The following is a 9,707-nucleotide window of genomic DNA, read 5'->3' as shown; positions in this document are numbered from 1 at the left end:
AAAGACTTACTAATAAAACTAGTAACTAATAAAAACCATAGTTCTCAAACTGTTTCGATTTAGTGACAGCATCTGGTTTTCAGTTTCATCTTCTATGACACTTAGCACCTCTCTACACAGTCTCACAGTTATGGTCCCCCTCAGAAAAGAAGTTTGCATTCAACAAAACAATGATGCTGAACTGAGAAATGGGAATGAAGATATTCTCACTTTGCAGAACTGGACTCTTCATTAATATCTCTGAAAGATTGTATCTCAAGGGAAAAGGCAAATACAACTCCATAATTTCTGTTTGAGCTGCTACTTTCAGGGGGTTTTATATGAAAAGCCCTACTAAATAAAAAACCAATATTCTCAGTTCTGCTGAAATTACACAGACCCAACAACATTAAACTATTGAGAGAGGAATCTAGCATTTAACTGAAACAGATTCTGCTCTCATTTACATCTCCAACCTCACAATCTGCAAAAATTATTTTTGAAAATGTTACCATTTAAAAACAAGTCAGTCCTTCTCATTGATATAATACATCTAGAGGGCAGCTGAATGCCAGGCAGGTGTTATTGCCATGAAATTATCATCTAGTAAGTGTGGCAATTAACATCCTAACTGCATTTGTCTTGTGCTAACGCTGAGTACCAAGAGACAAAATTGAGCACAACCCATTACAAACTTGAAGACAATTTTAATATAGGAATAATAGAATGTATTTGTAACCAGTTGGGATTTAATATTTCTATTACATAAAGTAGAAGGATATGTCATTTCACCTTCTGTTATCACTACAAATAAACATAAATTCATCCCTAATAAGCACTGCAGGAAGTCAACTATGCAATCTTAATGATCCTAGGGTCTTTTGCTAAAGTATACATTTCATAATCTCAAGCAGATTCCAGAATACTATGTCAATTAGGATATCACGCAGAGCAACAAAAAAGGCAACAACAGCTGGAGGCATTCATTGAACCTCATTGTCTATGCAGCAATAAAAGAAATCTTGTTCTACCAAAATGAAAACAATAAAACAAAGATAAGATGAATTGGGTCAGGAAGTAAAACAATCCCAAATTGCCAACTTCAAATGGCTGAGTATTAAAGACCTTTGGGTAATCTCTGAGCTGGCAGACTGGGGGTTGTCTAACTGAATGCCACCGCTGGATGTCACTGGTGGTTCACAGAAAAGCCACTCCACATGCATTTATCGGGCTGCACAGCTTGTACATGTCAGTACTGGGAGTTAGAAATACTCTTATGCTAACACCTTTCCTTAGCTTGCTTTTCATTTTTATCATCTCTCCGATTTACTACAGAGGTTGAAATCGGTCAGTAAACCTCAATAACACTTAAAGAAATGAAGGAAGAAAATACGATTTTATAGCTAACAACCACACTGCTGCAATTATCCTCATCCTAACATCACATTTTGTTTTACTTTAAAGTAGGTATACCAGGCCTCCTGGAATATCATCTTGCGTCTACTCAACAAAGACTTGAAAATCTCCTTAGCGTATACTAGCACCTTCATGTTTTACCACACTGTGAATTTTACTGGCCAGGTAAAATAGGATACACACTTACCACAAATCTAAATAGCAAGTTTTTGCAATAGATGTGTCCCAGCAGCTAAAGCTGGAAACCATCAAATTCATGCATCTACTGCTACCTTGCTTCAGAGTTCAGTCATGATACAAACTTCTATTCACCTACACAGGAGATAGTGATAATGAAAATACTATCTTTGTACTCTTCTGATTATTTATTGTAGTCCAGCAGCAAATCCAGGAAGATGGGAAAACAGCTTAGTCATATAAGCATTGTGCTGAAGCATCGTTCTCTGCTGACTCGGGCTCTGTGAAGAAACCAAACCTAGAAACTAGCACAGCACTGGATACTAGAGACCTGCATGCTGCCTGGACCCACAGCTCATGGGGTAGTTCCCTGGGAAATGTTCTCTCCTCCCAGAATGTCTTTTTACACATTAATAAGCATTACAAGAAGTGAAACAAAGTGTAGCCATAACAGGTTGGTTTTGACAATGGAATAAGGGATCCCTTGGATATTTTGTTGTTCAACAGATCCACAAAGGAAAGGGAAAGGGGCAGAACACTGAGATTATTGAAGACTGCTAAAGATACAACACTTTTCAAGGCAGTAAGATCTAAGCTATCTGTGCAGAATTACAGGAGATCATGATACCAAATACCTGAAGGTACAATGGTAAAACAGGAGATGAAATTCCGTTCTGATAACAGAAGTAATGAATACTGGGGAAAAATAACAGTACATACAGAAAACCAGAGTCTAAATCAGTCATTACTGTTCAAAAAACCCCCCACATTTTAGCATGAATACAGTCTCTAAAAATACCAATCCAGTTCTCAGAAGTGGTCAAAAAGGGAGCTAAACTTGAGAATACTACGGGCATGTTGTATCTGTGATGACTTCTAGATAAAGGCAATGGCAGTTCTGTAACCAGTGGTATCTCATACATCTCATACGGGTGGAAAAAGCTAAAAAGCACACAGACTTTCTGACTTCTTTGGCTCTTCACTGTAGCAGCAGCCTTCAAAGCTTACTACAAACAGAACAATTGGGTTCAACTTCACTATGTCATGCAGTTGCACCACGTTGAGCAGACGGGGCGTTAAGTACGCGAACTTTAACGGGCAGCTTTAAATGAGCTTTCTAAATGCCATGTGCGAACTTACTTTGATGGGGAAAGAAGCCTCACACTGTCATATATCCACAGATGCCACATACAGTCTTTCCAGGGAAGCTATACAGAGAAATGATTTAGAATGACAACCCATGTGGAAAAATGATCCTACCTCATGTATATTTGTCCAGAACATCTGCTCCTACTGCTCAAGCACTCTCTCAGTTTTGTTAAGCTCCTCATTAGGAGCAGACTCTACTCACAGAAACACGTGCTACCCACTGGAACCAGCTCATGCCAGGGCAGCAAACGCAAGGCTGGGTAACCATCCCCACAACTGGCAAACAAAAGTGCTGCTCCTACAAGAACCATCCAAACTCCTGTATGTGCACAGCCAGTGATACGTTTGATGCAATGTACTAAATGCCCTACGTGGCTAACACTAAACAACCATTTTGCACCAGAACAAATTCTACCCTTTATAAAGGCTAGAAACACCCTGTCATCAGTGGGAAAACACATCTTACAAAACAGCTTCTTCCATGACGTCTCAGTGTTGATGACCTGAGGTGATCTACCCAATGCCTTTCAAAGATAAGCCTCCGAACAAAAGCTGATATAATAAATACCTTGCACTCAATAGTGTTATTAGTTTTTTTGGCTATATTAAATTCCCAGCTAGCTTCTAGCAAATGCTGCCACTTTCTTGAGGCAATAAATTGCTTCTCTTTCTTGTAACAACTAGTGATCTCATCCCTTTTCTGTAAGTACTCCCACCTTGCACCACAGGCTACAAACTTTTGTTCTCACAGCTAGTCTGATTTAAACACTGAAGATAAACTCGAAACAATTTCTCTCAGCTTGCATTTAGCCTCTAAGACTAATGTTTCTAATTTAGGAGAACTGAAAAAATCATTATACTGCTCTGTAAGTCTGTGCTGTGCCCACCTTTTTTATCCAGCTGCCATTGGGGACACTCAAAAGGAAAAAAGCTGAATTTGAGAAATTACGGAGATGGAGAAGAAAGAGAACTAGGGGTATGGAACATCTTCCACACAAGAACTGCATAAACCTATACTCCTTGTTTCATAAAAGTGGTGACCAATAATGTTGGAAGGTCTATAACCTTGTGAATGAAGTAGAGAAAATGAAGAGTGATTATTCATTGTATCTTGCACTATAACCAGTAATATCATCAGGCACTGGATTTTAAACGAACACATAATTAGGTAATTTGTTGTCACTGAATGCTGAGGAAGCCAAAAGCATAAATAAACATTTAGATTTTTGGTGGTTATGGAAAATGATGGTTCAACGTGACCTCTGGCTCACAATGCCTTAAAACTGCTGCTACGGCAAGATGCACGAGGAGGATCCATGAAGGGTATGCACTCTGTTTCTGGCTCTCTCGCCCTAACTTCCCTTCTCAAACCAGTGGAACTAAACCAGGATCTGCGTTCTGGCTGGTCTGCAATCTGAAAAAGAGATTTTAAAGAGGACATATACTACTGTCTTGCTGTTCCCAGAAACTGGAAAGAATGTGCCATGTAATAAATGCTGGCATGTAGTTCATGCTCTTCTGGGTGTCCATCCTTCACATGGGACAACAGGCTACAATCTAAAGCGAACTCAGCGTGCACACATAGAGAGGTGTTACTGAGACTACAGCAACATTAGCTTCTGCTTCCTAATTTATAAAGTGGTCACTTCAATTTCTGTAAGCTCCACATCTTTTGGATTTTTCCATTTTCTATTCCCCCCAAGAAAGGAACAGCTATCTTTCAGTGTAGCCACGGCAAGGTCACTTGCTGCAGATTGGGAGGGGAAAAGTGGCTGCAACTACTGGATGTAAGCACAAGCACTCATTCTCCTCACTTGAGAAGCTGATTTGTTGCTATCAATTAAACATGTATTTAGCTTTTCCCTGGCAAACATGAACGCCTGCATACAGTAATTACAGCTGTTCCTCTGTCCCCAGAAGGGGAAGAAAAATAGATGATAATAATCTGGTTTATCGCTTTTCACTTAAGTTTTAAGCTTTTAATCACAATAATGATATAATTAATAAATTAAAATGTTTTTTATTTTTTAAAAATAGTTTTCTCTAGTATTTTGTAAACTTAGGCCACAAAACACTGTAGTTTTGTAAAAAGTCAAACTCTACTGCATTGCTTGGGGGCTCAGCACAAATAAGTTGAGACTCATGATTAAGAATACTAATTGATTTTATACACCATAGTTCATTTATGTGTATTATGTCTGATAAATGTACCATAACAAATTAATACAAATTAATACAAAATATATTCTTTTATACCATAATATGTTTAGTAGTGAAGGCACAGCTGAGACTTAGCAGGAGAAACTTCTCTGTAACATTTCTTTGTGCACAGTCTGAAAACTGCAACATTTTTGTACTCCTTATGCATTCTATATTCTTTTGCAGTCGTTGATGCTACATGTTTAGTAACAGTAAATGAATTATGAGGAATTAAACACAGTATGTAATAGTAACCTTTTCTGTTAAAAATACTAAAGAAATTAAGGTATTTATGTACATTATGAGAAAAAGCAGTAATTATTCTTTCAAAAATGAAAGCTTCCATGGAATGGTAACTCAGAATTGCATATGTATTCTTGTAATTCGGTGTGATATACCAGTGAAGATCAGTTGCATTTTTTAGGAGGAAACCATGCCTCCCTGCTCAGCTGGAGTTCTCTGAGGGAGCCAGAAAAGAAGACAACTCATTGCTCATTAACAGTGAAAAAATTTTCCTAAGTGTTACTAGGAAAGAAACATATAGCATAGCAGAAAATGTCACGATGCTATTCTACAGATGTCTCCAGCTTAGGCAGGGGGCTTAGGCACTGCAAACAGTTCTGGTCTTTTCATTCTCCTCCCCTCCAAAGCAATGTAGGTGGAAGGGTACCGGCGACAAATGCTGTATCAATACCAGAAGCAGTAAGGGGGAACTGGCACAGAGGACCCAACACCTACATGATGGGCACTTCAGATGTTTCACTTCTGCCTAGCTCTCATGTGGTGCCAGGACTGAACCCTCCTTGCTGGCAGTGTCCCTTCAGCCCAGGGACTCAGCTATCTGTGGGGCAAGACCCACCTTAGCACACTGTGCAACCTCTGCTCAGGTTTACTCATGAAAAGCGTTAGGAAAGTGTGAAACAGTATGTGACCTAGAATTATGCAAGATAAGAGAAGGAAACGCAGTGTAATTGTTGAGAAGGTAAAAGACAGTCACTCAGCAGTTCAACAGGAAAACTAATGGTTTAAAACCTTTAGATTTTAAAGGTTTAAAACTTCCAAGGTTTAAAACCCCAAATGAAAAAAAGCAGCCCAGGAACCAGGAGATGGCAACTCAGCAACATCAAAGATGATGCAAGGCGCATCAGAGGTTCATCGCTTCCCCATGTGGTTGATGCCCACTGTGGAACAGCAGGACACACAGAATACCTTTTTGAAAGTAGTAGCTGGTGGTGGTTTAGTCCTATCTATTACATATAATAAGCATACAAATTAGGCTTTGTATTCCTAAGCTGCATATATCCTGCTTACAGAGTCTCTTGAGGAACAGGTTGCTCATGCAATGTGTCCCAGAGAGAGGCTTCATTTAAAATAAAGATGCATGTGGAGCACAAGTTCCACTTTAGTTTCATCAGAATAAATTCAGTTTGTGTGCTCCCTGCAGCTTTACAGTGAAAGAGGAGAATCTGGCAACTGGCACCAAAAGCTCACTCTATGGTGGCAACATGTGTACTGTGGATTTCACCACTAATTATATAAGGATGTAAATATATATTTTTTAAGGCATTCAAAAGCAATTACACAACCATGCAATACAGAAATCTCTAAAATACAATTAAGCTCAAAGATGGCTGCTGTGATTTGGGAATTCCCAAGTGACAAATTTCTGGGGACAGACAGAATATTGTAGGAGTATATGATGCAATCTTTTCCTTCTTTTTATACTCTTTCTTCACTAGATGTTATTTGATACTCCTGGAGAGAAAAAAGACTAGGCCAGATGTACCAGTTTTAAAATTTTACATAATTTCTGTTTGTGTGCAGAGTTTGCTTATGTTAATTCTCACTATTCACAAACCAGTAAATCTTGCATGCATGCCCCTCTGCACACGAAAGAAATACACAGTAGGTTTTTGTTACCATCACCTTTTACCTTCCTATTACAAAATACGAGCCCTTTTAGAGGTGGCTTCTTTGATTTTACTTTGCTTGTTGTGTCACACTGATGCCTTAGCCAGATGGATGACTTTGCTGAAGTACTGCATAAAGTTAGGTACTATTACAGTCATGCTATAAAAACTGTTTATACACAGTAGAACACTCAAATGTCAGTGTCAGGCAAAGTCAGGATAACCAGGCCTCTTGGTTTAGCCATAATCACACTGGAATACATTTCTTCTTCCTGCCAACTCAAAGACTGTCTTCCAGAGACAATTTCCTTTCAACACAGAATATTTTTATACTCTCCCTGGTCACTCTGTGCTAAAATGACCAAAACAACTGAAATTGCTCCACATTTGTGTATTCATCACAGGCTTAAACTTCTACCATCATTACCAAACATCGCCTGTGCAGCATACTGTCAGCCCTCAAGAGCCCAGTCCTGTTAAAATATCTGTGATTACGCGGGCTCTCAAGCAAACAGATGGTCAAGCTGGGAACAACAGGGCCACAGCTCCACCAGGAACTCTCAGCACTTCTGCATTAACATAGGAATAAGGATGGTTGCATATGGTGTCTCAAGTAGTGCTGTGTACTGTAAAGCTACTGCAATTACTTTTTTGCTGCATGAGGTTTAGGTGAAGGTGCACATAAGCCCATAATGAAGGACAGGCCTTCGGTACACATTTTACAATGAAATTAGCCCTCTGTGGACAACATCTTTCTAAGACATGTATTTTGTCTTTTGCAGGAGGGAAGAAAAAGAGCACTGTTCACTCAGGTAATTTCAAAGCCAGTAAATCAATCAAATGAAATCTTTTTTACCAGGACACTGAAAATCATTTCCTCTGTTAAGAGCCCCAAAGTTCTGAATTTCAAATGTGTCAGTCTACCTGTACCCAGATGTCTTACCACTCAGAATTTTCTAAGGAGAAAAAAATACGTTTTTTCAGTCTCCTGATTATCAAATAATGACTTATTTCAGCTTTGAACGAAGACCAGAGGCAAAAACATTTGTGTTAAGAAGGAATTGTTTAAGAAGATAATTAATATAAGGAAACATCAAGGGCTGGTGAAGTGGGAATCCCTGCACTGCCCTAAACAGGAGAGCACATATGTGATCCAGTGTCAGCTATAACTTGTAGCTCATGTTTTTGTAAACCTGGGTTCTCAAAGGTAGGTTTTAAATCCAAATATGGTCTTTTAAATAAAAACAGCTTGCACTGAAATATGTCATGCATCTACATACCCATTTAGTTGATTGGAGATTGCTTGTTAGCATTTTTGAAAGCTTGGTCACATTTATTTAACTTAGGAAGTTCAGAGGCTAACTTTAGAGGCCTAGGAAAGTTTCTTGCCTCTTTTAGTCGCAAATGGTACAAATATGGTCTCAGGGATACTGCTCCAACCTCTAAAGATCTGAAGACAACACAGCAAATCCACTGACATTTATCTCAGAGACACACATCATTGCAAGGCTTCCATTTTAAATTTAACACTTCCAGACTATCAGTTTTCTAATTAATAGTCTTCTGTTTTACTGTGTGGTTTTGGCAATATTTTTAGATTTGTGCGTAACAGAAAATGAATGTTTAACTTAAAATTTTAAGTTCTGTAACTTTTTTAATTCCCCAAAGTTTTAGTATCAAGAATCTCCATAATTGCTCTTAGAGCAATTTATAACCCATCCTGGCTGCAATTTTGGGAATAACATACTGATGCACTACACAACTTGAGATCAGTTGGGGAAACGCCCTCATTTGAACATCCGCTTGCATAGAATCATTTAAGGCATTGCAGTTTTGGGATGTGCCACCACTGGACTTGAGCCTAGGGAACCTCTGCAGTCCACGGCGTGGAAGATCGGCGAGAGCCTGAAGCATGCTGTACAAACCAGGACAGACACAGTCTGTCCACACCGCATCGCCAGCTTACTTGGTTATACTGCTGCGTCATTTCGTGATGTATGGTATAGGCATGCCCTAAATACTTAATGTCTAAGCACCAACTAATATTCATAGAAAACAGATGGGTTGGAGGAGGTTCCAAATGCCTGAAGCTCTTTTCTGGCCTCAGCCTGCTACTGTATGGAGTATCTGGCAGCTGTACTCCAATGTTTTCATTTGTTTTACATTAAACTTCTCCTTGTCCCAGCCCTACCCATTTCTTTTCTCATACTCTGTCTGTGACTCTGCATGTGTGTAGTGTCTGTTGTATCAATGAGTCCTCACCAACCAATCTGCTTGAGTAAGGCAACCTGCATTTGGCCTATCACAATATTCACCAGGCAGTCCAAGGAGACTTTTTTAGGCAGCACTTTCAATGCTCGATTAATCTCTGTTACCTTGTTCTATACTAGGGCTTGCTACAGAAATCCTCTTAAAGGTCTTCAGGGTTTTTTTCCCCCATGATTTAAAAGACAAAAAAGGGTATTTTTGTTTTCTTTTAATATGCCTTCTGAGTTTAGCTGATGTAGTTAAAAACATTTCTATAAACTGCTCCGATTTGTGTAACAAAATAATTCAACCCATAATTATGGTATTCCTACATCTCGAGAGAATTTTATAGCTCTCGGAAACACTTTTAAAAACTCTAATCAATCTGAGAACACTTCATTAAAAAGTAAGATACAAAATGAAGGCAAAGTCCCTAAATATCTCATACATAACATATATGTATACACACACACTTCAGTACCACAAATCTAGAAAATGAATATAAAAATAAGAGTGCTTCACCTATTCTCTGATTCTGATTCATTGCTTATTCATTATTTGAAGCCTGATAAACATACTAGTTTGATTCAATGTCACAGATGAGTATTTCTATTAATGTTTAATTGGGCT

General features: G+C 38.7%; 1 protein-coding gene across 8 annotated transcripts in view; it reads right to left on the bottom strand.

Annotated features, from left to right (window-relative positions):
• CNTN1 (contactin 1) overlaps positions 1-9,707 on the bottom strand; it is a 249,875-nt gene that overhangs the window by 118,517 nt on the left and 121,651 nt on the right. The window lies entirely within an intron of this gene.

This window comes from Falco punctatus, assembly GCF_963210335.1.
Source record: "Falco punctatus genome assembly, chromosome: 6".
In the NCBI taxonomy this organism is placed as follows: Eukaryota; Metazoa; Chordata; class Aves; order Falconiformes; family Falconidae; genus Falco; species Falco punctatus.
The sequence above is the reverse complement of the archived record's forward strand: the minus strand, read 5'-3'. Positions and strand labels throughout refer to the sequence as shown.